Consider the following 14,801-nt stretch of genomic DNA (forward strand, 5'->3'; position numbering starts at 1 on the left):
AATGCCCCATTACCCCCCAAACATCCCCCACCAAAATACCCCCCAAGCACTCCCTCCCCAGTCTATAACCCCTCCCAACCTATAGCCCCCTAGACTACTCCCCAGATAATCCCAAAATATTGGGATTGTTCCCAATCTGGATCAAAACAACAGCACATTTTTTTCCCCTCTGTGTTTTTGTTTTTATCACCCTCCAGATATTTTGGGTAAACCTCCCCCGGACGTCAGCATGATACCAAAACACCACAAAATGGCCCCAAAAGAGGGTTGGGGGATGCTGCAAGTCGACCCGACCCCATTTTCTGCGGGGATCCAAACACAGGCCTGATGCCGGGGTGAAGGGCAGACCCCGAGCTTTGGGCTCTCGTCCTCCAGCTGTACGAAAAAGGGGAGCTTTCCCCCCAGAATTCTTCAGTTGTGGCATTTTGGGGACTTTCCCGGATTCTCGCCTCACCCCTGCTTGGGGAAAGCGAGGCGGGACCCCGGCTGGTTTCCCTGCTGCTTTAGGTCCCGGCTGTAGGGCCGCGCGTTTCCACGTGGAGATTTTTTTTTCCTTTTCCCCTTTTTCCCCCCCTTTCCGTTCCCAGAACCCGGGGGGCGAGGCCAGCAGAGGGACGGATGGGGACAGACAGCCCAGGGGGGGCTGCCCCCGTGCTGGGGGGACCCACGGGACCCCCGGCCCCCCCCCCCCCCCGGCCCCACGTCCCCCCCATTTCTTTTCTTCTCCCTTTTCCCTGCCGCGCTCCTCCCTTCTCCCGCAGGGTCTGGAAATGCCGGAGTTGATGCAATAGGCAGCGCTGCTCTCCAGGAAGGAAAAGCCTGGCCCGGCTCCCAGCCCTGCCTGGGGACAGGGACATGCGGGTTACACCCCCTTGGCTGTCCCCCAGCACCCCCAGCACCCCAATGTCCCCCAGCCCCACATCTGGGGGTCTCGCTGCCCCCTCCCCAGGCACCCCAAACCCATAGGACATCGTTGCGGCAGTGGGGACTTTGGTCCTCGTCCCCTTCTCCAGGGCCATAGGGTCCGGCCCCATGTCCCCACGGGGGCTCGATGTCCCCTGAGGGCTCAGGGGGTGGCCCCACGTCTGTCCCAAAGCCGGGAGGTGGCACACGGCAGCGGGGTGAGGGGGCAGCACCCACTAGATGGTGCCAGCAGCCCACGCTTGGGTGGCAGCGCTGGGGACAGGCACCTCCTGGTCCCACTGAAACCCCATGGGAAGCCACCCTCTGGGGTGACAAGTCCCCAGATCCCACATCCCATATCCCGGCCAGGAGGGGATGTCCCTCGGGGCGCGGTGGGGGGGGAGATGGAGCAGTGCTGGGGGACACTTGGGGTCATCTCGCCCACTGATGGGACAGGAGCTTTGGCTTCAAAGGGAGCAATGAAACGCAGAAATTGTCCAACAAATCAGAACAAAGTAGCCCTTGGTATTGTATTTTAGGGTATTTTTTATTATTATTATTATTCTGGGGGCTTGTAGCAGGGAGCAGTGTCCCGAGCATCACATTTCCCCATGAGAAACCCTTTCCCACCCCCTTTAGGTACCCCCAAATAACCAACCGACTCCTCCCCAGCTCCCCACAGTTCCCAGCACCATTTAGCTCGGTGTCTGCCACGTGCACGTTGCTTCTTAATTTTTAATTAAGAAAAAAATTAATTTGCTAGAATTTCTGCTGCCCTTTGAGACCGGGACCACCCGGCTACGAGCAAAGCCCACCAAGGGACCAAGCCCACCCTGCAGGCCACCCCAATGACCACCCTGCCTCCCTCCAGCTGTGGGTGAAACCGGACGAAAAGGAACATCTGTTTCATCAGAAAATGGTATTTTCCCTCCAAAACACCGAGTTTTAATGTGAGGTTCAGGGGCAGGTGGCAGCCTTGGCGTGGAGCTCGCCATCCCAGCATGGATGGGGTGCAGGAACCAGGGCTGGGCACAGCACTTCTCGGGCAATGACCCTTCTCCTCCTCCCCCCAGCTGGGAACTGGGGGCACCCCAGTATCCCCAGTATCCCCCGCAGTGCCACCAGTGCCTGCTCACCCGTGGCAGCTGGGTCACCCTGCCCAGTATCCAGCCCAGACCAGGACTGGGGGAGAAAGAGCACCAGTGGGAATTAAAAGCACTTGGGGTCCCCCCTCCAGCTTTGATTTATTTCACAGTAAGGACGCGATCCTGACCCCGTGCCTCAGTTTCCCCACGGTGGGAAGCCCCAAAGGCAGCAGGCTGGAGGAGGGCAACTCAACCCCTCCACGCCCCCAGTTTTCCCCCGGACAATGCAGGAGGAAAGCCCCAGGCTGTGACGAGCGTCGCCCTCGCCTCCCTAGCAAGGAAAACTCACAGCGCCCGAGCGTGGCGGCTGCCTGCTCCGGAGTGGTAGGTGTATAAATATACGGTGAACAAAATGAATAGTTTTGTTTGTTCTGCTCTTATCTAATTTAATAGCTTCTGGGTGAGCAATTACTCGCTGTAACAAGAGCAAATAAGCAGCATTAGGGTAATTGGCTGAGCGGTGCTGTGCTTTATGCTACATAATGCAGCGGGAGGACCTCAGCACTTACTCTTAAAAGGAGCCTTTTTGCTCAGGTCAAAATAAACAGATACGGAAAGGCGGCGGGTGGCCCCGGCATCGCTGGGGTGAAAAGAGCAGGAAAAATTCAGGAAGGCAAGAAAAATCGCGGAGGAATTGGAAAACTGGTGGCTAAAAATGGCAAACGGTGGTTGGGGAGGGGTGGTGTTGTGGGGAGCGAGCACCCTTTTCTTCCTCTGTCTTCTGGGGGGTGAGCACACGACAAATCCAAGCTTGGAACCTCCGAGCCCTTCTGAAAGCCTCCCAGTAGCTCCCAGTGCTTCCAGTTGGCCTTGGAGGGAGGGGTTGGGGAGAATGAGGGTGCCTGCCCCAGCCGTGCCTGGGTTTGGGGCCATCAGTGGGATCGCACCGTCCCAGGGGCACCTCCTGGAGCTTCCATCCCTCCTCCTGAAAGCACCGTGATGCTGAGCCGTGGTCCAACCCTGGGCCCCATTTTTCACCTCGCCAAAGCCTCGTTTTCACCTCCCCAGATCCTCACCTTTTCTGCCCCCCCTCCAAAGCACAGGAGGACCGAGGATGCTCTCCTCGGGGAGGAGGATATGGAACACCCTTATGCACACAACTGGCTGGCCTTAGAACGTCCATCACCTTCCAGCAGCACCCTGAGATGATGCCCATCTTTGTTTTACAGCGGGAGAGAGAAAACCGCTTCCTCACAGCAAGTTGGTGCCTCATGCACCATCACATCCCCTTCACTGGGAGCAAGATGGGGACCCCAAAAAAACTGCAGCTCCCCCCCCCCCCCCCCGAAGCAATGGCACCCCACAAAGAGGCCTCCCTAAACCATTTAACCATTTCCTGGGGTTATCTCCCAGCTGGCACAAGGCTGATTATTGCTGTGCTGCCCCTTATCCCACAAAAGCTGCCTCATGCCAGGAATCCACACACCCGCCCGTGCCACAGCACCTAAACCCTGCCGAGAATAGCATCAAGCCCAAATCGGATCGCCCTCGTTGACTTAACCTCACTAATCCTACAGGGAAAATAAACCCACGAGGTCGGGGAATTTCTGATGCAAGCGCAAATCCGGCTTCGTTTTGCTAAAAGCCACGTCTGCCTCTGGCCCTGCAGGTTTTGGGGGTTAGAAGGGAAGCAGGAGGATGGGGTGGGACAAACGTGTGGCTCCTGAACATGCTGAGGTCCCAGTCTGAGGCTCGCCTGCCCCTTCTCAGCATTGCACGGGGACCCTGGCAGCTGGGGAGGCTCCTGCGTGATCCCCCCTCCCCATCCTGCGGGGGAACAACAGAAAATAAAATAACAAGCCCCGCTGCACGCACCGTGCTTTGAAATGGAAAGGAAGGAGTAGGAGGGGAAGCGGAGCAGCGGCGCTCGGGAAGCATAATCTTGTTAAAAATCTCAGCAGGGACGCGGCGTAATTAATACTAACAAATCCCTCTCAGAACAATCCCTCGGTCGGCTGTGCCCAAGTCAGGAGCCTGGCGAGTACCTCCAAGGCACCACCAAAAAATGCAGCTGCTTTCAAGAGAGAAGGGATTTGGGCAAGTTACAGCACAAAAAGGGTGCTGGGGCTTTTTTTTTTTTTTGCTCTGAGTTTGCTCAGGAATAAAGGGAAACCCCAGGCCTGGGCTGGGAGAAAGAATGGGAAGGGGATGCTCAGGTCAGCATGGCTCCTCTGGAGCAATTGCATTTAGGAAAGCAAGGCTGAGTTCCTGAGGATACAACGGGACAAAGGTGGAGATGGAGAGGGACATCCGTCATCCGTCATCAAGCCGTGACACGCATGATGTCCTAAAACAACACCAAAACAGCCTTAACTCTGCCCTTGGCCAGCTCTTCCTCGCTCTTAGTAGCAAAACCCAAGGGGTTTTGTAGCAAGGGGACAATGTGCTCTCGCCCCGTATTATTATGCAGCGGCCACTCCAAAACTTAGTAGGACCTTGAACATATTGGCAGGTTTTCGGGTCCACCTGCCAGCACGGGCGAGGTCCCCGGGAGAAGCTGGCCAGCTCAGCAGGGAGCGGGGCTGGGGCAGGAGCTGCAAGGATCTGCTGGCAGGGCGAGGGACGGGCCAGAAGGGGTTGCAGGGTGCTCAGGGTGGTGGCAGGGACGTTCACAAACACTCACCTCCAGATGTCATCCAAGGATTTGGACATTCCCTGGAAGGAGAGGCAGAACCAGGGGGCAGCGAGTCACTTCCCACCTTCTGCTTCTGAAAGGTGAGAAGAACAAACCCTGGTAAGAGACAAAGATTTTAAGGGCAGAAAGGGGGATTTGTGAGTGGCAGGGCAGGGATTGTGTTGCCAGGTTGGGTTTTGTGGGTCCGTTCTTGTTCAGGCTGCAAAACATACCTGTAAAATCACACTTTTTGGAGAAGTTGAGCTCCAGCATGGCACGGATCTACTGCCTTGTGCTGAGCAGAGCTGGGGAAACCGGGACAGCTCTGCTGGCCTGGCCCAGCTCTGGTGGGATGGGAGGTGAAAAGCAGTTAAACCCAGAAGAGAGGGGACATTTTCTGTCTGAATAACGGAGATCAGCTCAGCAAAGGGAGGGGAAAGGGCTTGGTTGCTCACCTGCCGACCAAGGTCTTTGGTGTGACCACGCTCATCCCCACGCCTGTGCTCACCACACACCTCTGAAGCACCCGAATTTCTGGAGGAAGAACTGGTAAACCTCATATTCCCTTTCAACCAGGAGATAGGAGAGCAGGAGCATCTCACAATTGCCTTGCTGTGCTCAGATTCCTTCCTGGCCCGTCCTTCTTTCCACCCCAAAATTTTGCTCACACGTACAAAGAGTTTTAGCTCTGAAAAAATGCATAAACTCCTAAAACCTCCTCTAACCAGATCAGTTTGTGCCCTGGAAAAAAAATAAGGGAGTAAGGAGATGCAGCAGGCTGAAGGCATGGTGTTCTTCTAAGGTCTTCTGCAGCCGGACGCAGCCCCTTTCATTTCCAAGGCTGTGTCTCATTTCTAAAGCAGCCACTTTGAGAAAAGCAAGCCCTACCTTCCTGCCTGGGCTGGGCTGATTTATGCAGGTTACATTGATTTGTAACATGAATTTTGCAGTATCATTTAATATTCCTTTTGTTGTACAACTTGGAGCAGCCTAAATGGGAATCTGAATATAATCATGCTATTCACTGAAGTAAGCTCCTTTCATCCACAAAAAAAAAAAAAAAAAGGCCTGGAGGTGCTCTCCCGACTCCCAGCTTCTCTCTAATGACATCTCTATCTCCTGCCTTTCTACATATAATTCCCTCTCTCTGGGTCACTCGACCCATCGCTGCAACGCTGTGGGCTCCAGGCGATGCCGTAGCAGGTACAGTGCGAACAACGTGGCAGCTCTGGGTGAAAAAGGAGGAAGAAAACCAGCTGAGGATGAGAAAAGAGGGAGAAAACCAGCTCTGGATAAGGAAAGAGGGATGAAACTGCCACAAATTGGAGCAGCTGTGGGGATGTAGGCACGCAGGGACCTCGCATCCTGTCCTTTCAGTCGCCAGGTGGGAGGACACCCCTGGCCCCAGGTCACTTTGTCCCCAGCCTGGCACAGCCCGTGTCCCCAGCAGCAAGCCCTGACCCCCCCCAGGTGCCTCCCAGGCACCGTTTTTAGGGCCAGGCAGGGACATTCCTCCCTCCCCGCCCAGCAAGGGGGAAGCAGACTGTTTTCGCAGCTCCCTGCAAGTGTGACAGGGTGTCTGGGCTCGTCTCGGAGCTCGCCCGGCTGCTTTCATGGGAAGGAAAAGCTGTTTTTAGAGGGGAGAAAAAAAAATAGAGTGTTTCACCATAAAATCAATTCTTCCTCACCGGGCAAAGCTGACTAATTTGTAAACTGTGAGAAAAGGATAAGGGAAAAAGGCAGCAAGCAAGAGATGCCAAATGAGGATAAGCGTAGAGCAGAGGGATGGCATTCCACCAAGAACTTTTTTTTTTTTTTTTTTTTTTTTTCCCAGAAAAATAAGGGGGGAGCAAAGTCTCAGGGGTGTCAGCTCCTATGGGCCCCATAGCCCACCTCCTTCAGTGGGAAAGCTGAGCCCTGAGCCAACTTTTCCTACTGAATTCCTGCCCAGGAGGGTTTTCCTAGAAGTTTTTGCCCCCGAGATGCTCAGTCCCTACAAAGCACCAAAGCCAGCTCCTGAGCATCCGATGGGGTCTGAGAGCTTCAGGTCCTCCATCCCCAACCCCAAAAGGCTTTGGACAGCAGCACCTCAAGATTTTTTTGAGGTTTGTCATCTCCTGGGCTTGCCAATGACCTATTTACGCTGGCTTTGGTAGATCTCAGCCTATATCCCGTGCATAATGTGATTACAAGGCTGTGTAATTGCTTCATAATTGTCCTTCTTCCTGAGGCTGGTGCACCCTGGGGTTCCAGCCTCTCAATCTTAATTAAAAGTATAAATCTTGGTCTCGATCATCATTTCAGAGCTGGGGCGGGCGGGGAGTCTCCCAGTGCAAAACCAGGCTCTGGGGCAGAGGGGACGTAATCCCGCTGGGGAAACCAGCCTGCAGAAGGAGCTGGGAGGTGCCACTGCCTCCTCGTTAGGGGTCTAATTGGGGAGCGTTGGAAGCAGCGGTTCAGCTCCCCAGATCCTTTGGCAGAGTGAAGCCTCAGGAAGAGAAGGCCACACACCTGATACACCCAGCATTTCCGAGCAGATGGGGATCTGGAAAGGGAAGGGGCAGCCGGGACTGGAGCAGGACTTGGGGGCATGGAAGGACCCTGTGACACCTCCATGAGCTCCTGGGCACAGAGGCTGACACCTGCTAGTTACATCCTCAGAGACATCACCACTCCCAAATGAATACTTACTGAAATACATTTTCTGTTTTCCAGTTACTTAACGTAGGAAGGAGAGGCTCCAGAGCTCACCACGCCATCTCCCCCAGCACCCACCACACCCTGGCACCCCAAGACTACCCAGAGAGGTGACACGGAGCCTGTTGTGCAAGGATGTGCCCAGCTCCCCAGACCTCTGGAAGTGATGTGGAAGCCTCACCTGGTATGGGACTGAGGGATGGCAAAAGGGGACAAAGAAAAGCTGCCAGCACCCCCAGCCAGCTCTCCCACCACCCAGGGGCATCCCACGGGTGGACTTGGGGTGCTGCACCCTCGGCATTCAGAAGAGACCTGCACTCCGTGGGTGCTTGGGGAAAAGGGCTGAGTTCGGGACATTTTAGCGTTGGTTAAGCTTTTTCCTCCTTTTGTCTAATTCTCCACAACTCTAGCACAACTGAGCTGAATTATGGCTGTGCAAACAAGCCCTGTCTTTGTTTTAAAGCTTCTCTCATCTCCTGGCTCCTGGTTCTCACGAGGCAAGGAAGAGAAATCACTCCCTGCTGCCAAGGCTTTTACGGACCTCTGTCACAGCCTCATCCATCATCCCTCCCCTGTGCTGATGAGCAGCAGGTTTTAAGCTTTCCCCATACTGATCTCCTGTTCCACCCCTCTGATCTTCCTCGACACCCCCTAAATTGTCCCCAGGGGAGCTCTGATGTCTCAATGCAGCACTTGGGAGCCACGAGGAAGGTGCAGACAACATACTATGTCTGGCTGAAGCCTCTGAAGGCGAGGTTTTGGTTATTTCCACGCCTTTAAGCACCTCACGCCCACCTGGGACCAGTCTTTCAGGCCTGTGATCCAGGAGCCTGAGTTGTTAAAATCGCACGTCTTGGATCACCAGGCAACCCGTGAGTGCTCTCCGCAGTGAGCTCGGCTCAGCTGTCACGCTCTCCTGTCCCCCGGCTCCCCGAAAAAGCCAGAGAAAATCCTCCATGTAAAATTCATGGGGGAATTCCAAGTTCTCGTCTCCTGCTCGTGCGAGTCAAGGTTGGACCCATGGAAATGAGCAGGGGGAAAAAAGAGGTGAGTTCTTTAATAAAGCTGAGAAATATGGTTTTAAAAGAGGTTGAAGGCAGGATGCTTTGTGAGGCAGGGATGTGGGGATGGAGAAGCCCACCTTTGCCCAAATAGCTTTTTAGCCTCTCTGATAGCATCTTCCCACGACCCATCCATCTTTTATGGAGGGAGAGCTGCAAATCCTCTCTCCCTGCCCCCAGTTTTGCTCTTAAAAACCGTTCCATCAAGGAGATCTATGAAGGGCTTGGCTCCCAGCTGACAAGCTATCTGTTTGAGGTTGATGTGCCAGAGAACATTCGCTACAACTTATTAATGGGAAACTGCCGAAGGAAGCAAGCCTATGGGCAGCCACCACCCAAACTCGTCTCCCTTATCAATTAACGCTCCCCCACAGGGTGAAACAACATGTTTTAGCTCCTCGCTTTGGTGCCCAAGGCCCCCAGGAAGGGGTAGGATGGAGACATGGAGACCCACCTCACCTGCCAGGTCTCCAGTGGTGGTGGTGAGGAGGAGAACACAAGAGATGTGACTCCAGCATGGACCAGGTGGCAGGGACACATCTCCCAGGGACCAGAGGATCAGCCAAGTTTAAATGAAGCACGCTGAAGCCACGTCTGTTGCATGCTGACAGCTTGGAACATTTTAATCCTCCCTGCAAAGATCCCCGAAGGCAGAGAGGGGGCCACTAATGGATGCTCTGGGTTTGGGGTAAGAAGGGCTGGAGGCAGGTAGGGTTTCTGCTCTTCCCGAGCACTTGCCCAGAGAAAATTCCTCCCTCCCACACTGGCTTCATTCAAGCCAGGAAAATAAAGCAAATGAAATAAAAGCATCCCTCCCAAACCGCAGCAGCTATGAAATTTAGGTGATTGCATTTGTGTATGTGTGCCCCGGGCGATGTTTTACTCCCGGCACGCTACGAAATGGAGCGTGACCTTGCCTCCTTGAAATCAAAGATTTATCCACGAATGCTCACACAGCTCATTGAAATGGGAGAGGAGCGGAGCCGAGAGGAATGGACAATCAAGCCATAGCTGTTTGCTTTCCTGAATGCATGTGAAAATAGATGCAGCTTTTCCAGCCAGGCGCTGACACATCCGATGTGACCAATGCCAGGGCTTTTTCTGGCTTAAGGTTCCCAGCGTTGGGGTTTTCCGAGCAGACAAAAGCCCTGCTTGTCTGATAAACACCCATGCAGCTCGTGTTTAACTTGACAAGGGGACAAACCAACAAAAGCCGTGAAACAAGAGACTAAAAATGGATATTGAGTGTGTGGAGGCGTGCTCGGGAGGAGGGCTGGGAAAGCCTGGGACTGCTGAGCCCGAGGGGCTGTAGGAGACACGCGAGGCACCCAGTGCTGCTCCCTCCGCCCACCAGATGGTCCAAATGCCCCATTTCACACCTCGGAGCAGCCGGCAGACGTGCTGGGGTGATGAGCCAGCAGCGTTTTGGCTCCCATCCTGACCCAGCACCATACCTCCACCAGTGCTCAGCACCTCCGCGGAGCCGCGCACCTCTCCTGGCCAAGGGAGGCACTGTGATGCTTTTATAGGTGGGACGTCATCTTTGGTATCGCTCCATCTGCTCATGATATTACTTCCTTTTTTATAGGGTCAATAAATTGTTCAAAAAGCACTTTTATCAAGCCATTTCCTAATGAACAACTGTGTCAATTGTCTCTTTGGACAAAGTCAAGGTAATATTGACTGTTTATGTCCGTGCAGTAAAAAGCAAATTAATGTTAACCCCACAAAGTTCATGGGTCCTCACCTGCCTGGAAACGCTTTAGATCGATAATTTCAACATCCCTCAAATCCCAACATAAACATGGTACCCTGAACTACTTGAGGCTGCACGCCGGTATCTCTTACAGAGCCCAGGCTTGGGTTTCACTGGGAAATGTTCCCAGTTTTTACTGGCAAATATAGAATTGGGATTTTTATTGGGAAATATGTAAGCTCATCTTAGTGCTTGTTGTGAAGTAGGCTCCCCATCCATTGGCAAATATTCTCTTTGGCCCTACAGACAGGCTGGATTTTGTGTTGGGCATCCCCAAGGAGATAACTACAGGGAAAAGGGACCAGTGCTGGGTCATGCCCAGAGGTAACGTGGGAAGCAAGCAGACCTGGAGGAGGGCCACCACGTTTCACATGGACCAAAATGCGGTCAGACATAGACATGGACCAACAAACAGCAGGACAGGGTGGAAAAGGGGAATCAGAGATACAAGAGGCTTTTCAAACCCATTGCCTCACCTCGCATCGCCGCCAGCAGACAGCCCAGCTGGCACCGCGGGCAGCAGCAGGGCTGGAGAGGATGCTCCAGTCCAGAAATGCAGCCAGGGTGTAGGAACAGACAAGAACAACTGCCCTCAGTGTGGTTTATGAGCACAAAAATAGCCACCCACATTAATTAAATCACTGGCAGGTTACCCACCGGCATTGTCAGCCCCCTTTGGAGGCTTCAGTCACTTAAAATCAGGTTTATTTGGGGTGAGCTGGAAAATTACGGGGGCCAAAGAGGCAGACCACGCTGAGATCACCTATACTGTTGTTTGCTCCGAGTGAATTACTCTGGTTTAAATGCAGACATGAGGTTATACCCAGGACAGATTTCCTAGATAAATAAGCCAATAGCCTTTTATACTTGTAACCAGGCAACATGCAGCCATGTGGGCGTAGGATGCCAATGAATGTTTATATTGGGTATCGTAACCTTTATTTACTGCTGGACTGGTGTTATTCTCTCATTCTGAAAAAGAAAAGAAGGTTTATTGCCAAGCTGAGTGGATGCAGACTCATGCCTTATAACCAAACCCCATAAGAAAAAGAGCCATCAGATCCCCATCCCGCCACACCAAGGTGGCCCCTGGTGCAGCTCTTTGGCACGGAGAGCAGCTCTTTAAGCATTTAACATGCTCAATCACAGAATCACAGAATTGTAGGGGTTGGAAGGGACCTCAAGAGATCATTGGGTCCAACCCCCCTGCCAAAACAGGTTCCCTAGAGCAGGTTGCCCAGGTAGGTGTCCAGACGGGCTTTAAATATCTCCAGGTTTCCCTTGTGTTTTGTGCTGCTTTTCCCTTCCATAATGCCTAATCACCTGGCACTGTGGGAAGTACTGGAAAAACAAGGGGAATAGGAGTTTTCACCCCAAAATGCTGCCAACGCCACCTGAGTTCTCTGGCAGCTCACTTTTATGTCCCATAGGAAATCCCAAATGTTTGGTGGGTTTTATTGCAACATGGACCATGAAGGCAAAATTGTGCAATGTCTCCAGAGGGGAGAAGTTTAGAGAAGGCTTCAGTGCCAAACCCAAATGCTTCAGTCCCACCCTGCCAGGTTGTTTCACTTCGATAAGTACAATGTGCCATTTGGCTAATGTTTAAGCGGGGAAATGCGAGATATAATGCAAGCCTATATGTAAGTGAGACAGCAAGAAGTCGGGATTAAATTAGAGTGATAACATCTAAAGGAAACATTTTGATGATCACAATGAAATGAGACTGAAAAGATTCATTATGACACTTCTGCTGTAATGGTAGTGGGGATTTTTTATTTTTTTTATTTTTTATTTTTGGTATGAACATGCTTCTAGCAAATTTTGCAGTTAAATAAATCTGCATGTTTTGCAAGAAATCCCCTGCAGCAGCAACAACACAGAGGCTCTCCTGGTAATGTTTTCCTTTGGGAGATTTCCTGCGCATCCCAAAATAAATCTGGAAGAGGACGCACAGAGAAGCCCTGCCTCTGCAGGGACTCCCTGTCTCCAGAGCCACCCGAGTGCAGGGAGGAGTTGTTTTCTGCCAGCTCGGTGAGTTGAACTGGCTCGGCCACGCACCAGAAAAGCACAGACAGCAGTGACACAGCAGTGAAGGGGCCAGAGAGAAGGGAAGGAAATAAATCCATTAAATTCATCCATCCCATGCAGGCACAGCACTGCTCACCTCTAGCCACCACGCTGTCCCCACCATGTCACGGTTTGCCCAAGCTCCAAGGGCACGGAGGGAAAGGGGGAAAGGAAAAGCCTGAGAAATCCCCGATGCATTTATTAGAGATCATTTTGGTCACGGCAGAGAATTGCTGGCAGCTCCAGCCCCACCATCTGAGCAGCTGCCGTGTGGCCTCCAACCCTTCCTGCTGGATGCCAGCCTGGAAATCATCTGGCCTGAGTACAAGAGCCGAACCCGAAGGACGGGGGGGATTTGTTCCTTGAAATCAAACCCAGTTAATATCCTGCCACAGGGGAAGCAGAGATCTCTGCCTGAGCACAAAAGCAAATAATGAAGCAAAGCAGCAGCAGCAGCATCTGCCTTGGACATCGTGTGCACCGAGGCAGCAGGGTCCGTGGGCAGGGTGAGGATGCAGCAGTGGAGGAATGGGATTAAAATTAAAATCAGGATGCCCAGTGCAGATGCTCTGCTCTCTCCCCTCCACCCAGCTAAAACCCAGTTTTAAAGTCCTGCCTTGCGCAGGAGCATTTTCCTCTCCTTCGCACGCTGCAAAGGCGCTCGTGCTCTGTGAGCATCTCCCCCTGCTTTCCTTCCCAGCAGCTCGCTTCCCCGTCTGGCAGCCTCTGTGCTTCCAGCCCAGCTCCTTTTCCTCCCCCTCGCCCACAGAGCCAAAGGAGAGCTGTGTGTGGATCGCAGCTCAGCTCCTCTTTTACACACGCCAGGTTAGAGACCCTCGAGGACTTTTTCTCCATTTTTTTTTTTTTTCTCTCTCTCTCTCTTTTTGAGCTTCCTCCCCTCCTGTTAGCTCATTTCAGCCCCAGCATGCTGGATACATGTGCCTGGCTGATGCTTGGAGAAGATGAATCCCTCTGGGTACCACATAAATGGGGGATCCTTTTCATTTCTCAGAGGAGCATGTACGTTCAAGGTTTGATATGCACTTTTTGGTGAGATAAAGTCTCTTTTGAGGAGACCACATCCCATTCCCCATGGTCTGGGTGAACCCCAACATTGACCAGGTCCTTTGGTCCTTTGCTGCACACCAACCCCAAGATGTGCCCAGCTCAGACCCACCTCACACAGAGGGTTTGATAAGGAGGCAGACTTGGATGGCTCAAACCCTAGAGGTTAGAGGGCTTTCAAGTTTTGGGACTCAAACCCCAAAGGTCCCAAAATATGGAGCAAGGTGTCCCTTGGGGGACGTTTGGACTGAAGACAAGGGATTGCTCCTCAGACTGCTCATCCTCCAGGGGATTTTACTGACTGTATGTGGTCCCTTTCACTTCAAAATGAGGTGGAAATGGTGAAAACAAAAACTAAAACACTGGTCTACATTCTGACAAAATTGCTTCTGGGCAGGGAAGTTGACCCAAAACTGGTGGGATTACAACAAGTTTGTTTTCCCAGCTAGCACTGGGATTACCTTCTGCACTGGGACTGAACAACTCAGCCTGCTGTTGTCTTTCATCCCCCGAGGCTGCATTGACAAGCTGACTGGGTAAAACGTTGTGTATTAACTGAGAAGGGTACGAATCAAAAAGCCAAATAAATCATAGATGCTGATTGATTTATATGGTTTAAATAAAGCCTTTCAAATGGAGACTTTATCCACTGGAAACCCTTAATGAAAAGTTAGCAATGTTCTCAGAAGCAGAAATATTCTCAGCATGAAGGCAAGACATCTATTAAAGCCAGTGAAATTAGATGAATGGGGCTCAAAGCTAGCGGATTTTAATACACCAGCTGGACATTGCAAATTTAAGCTAATGCCATCCGGAATTAGTTCTGCTCCCAAGGTATTTCAAAGAGCAATTTGGCAGATATTTGAGGGATTAGGAGGTGTTGGAGTTAGAGTAGATGATATTTTAATTTGGGCTGTGGGACCTCAAGGACCATCATGAAAGACGGAGGCGACTTCACAGACGAGCCCTATCTGCGTGTTGAAGAAGTCCAAATGCCACAGGTATCATTGGCCCCAGGTGAATCATGTTAGCAGTGGTGTTCTCCAGAATACACCCGAAGCCAGTGATGAAACAACCTTCAAAACTATTCCAACATCAATGTTTGAAGACAGCAATAAGGAGATTGGGCATGAAATGCTTCTGGAAGGGTGCCCTTCATGTGCTGCCTGCACAGAGATTGGAAACGAAGCTGCCGAAAACTCGCTGCAAGGGATGCCTCAGCCTCCCTTCCGAAGGACACAACCAGCCTTGGTGTGATTTCTAAACCCAAACAGGTGTATTGAAGGGATTCAGATTGAAAAATGAATAAGAAATGGAAAAGGTCAATGGGAAGGTAATGGAAAAGCGTTGCTTGCAGTGAGGTGCATGCCCATGCTGCTGTCCCCATATGGTGACCTCCTGGAAGATAAAGAAGTCCCCACTGAGTGGTGGCACCAGCAGCTGCTCTTTTTCGTTTCTCTGTTAAAAAAAAAAAAAAAAAAAAAAAAAAA

At 52.1% G+C, this 14,801-nt stretch overlaps 2 long non-coding RNA genes across 3 annotated transcripts in view; both read right to left on the reverse strand.

Annotated features, from left to right (window-relative positions):
• Window positions 1-4,874: 4,874 nt before the first annotated feature.
• Window positions 4,875-11,592, reverse strand: LOC118172318. The gene is made up of 3 exons (XR_004753642.1): window positions 10,653-11,592; window positions 5,333-5,918; window positions 4,875-5,063 (listed from the first exon to the last, which is right to left on the reverse strand). It is a non-coding gene; the product is annotated as an uncharacterized LOC118172318 (long non-coding RNA).
• Window positions 11,593-11,971: 379 nt separating this feature from the next.
• LOC118172247 overlaps window positions 11,972-14,801 on the reverse strand; it is a 35,362-nt gene continuing 32,532 nt past the window's right edge. For both annotated transcript variants that reach the window (XR_004753607.1, XR_004753604.1), the window contains exon 4: window positions 11,972-14,769. This is a non-coding gene — a long non-coding RNA (uncharacterized LOC118172247). The remainder of the gene's footprint in view (window positions 14,770-14,801) is intronic.

Source organism: Oxyura jamaicensis, chromosome 10, assembly GCF_011077185.1.
Source record: "Oxyura jamaicensis isolate SHBP4307 breed ruddy duck chromosome 10, BPBGC_Ojam_1.0, whole genome shotgun sequence".
Classification (NCBI taxonomy): domain Eukaryota; kingdom Metazoa; phylum Chordata; class Aves; order Anseriformes; family Anatidae; genus Oxyura; species Oxyura jamaicensis.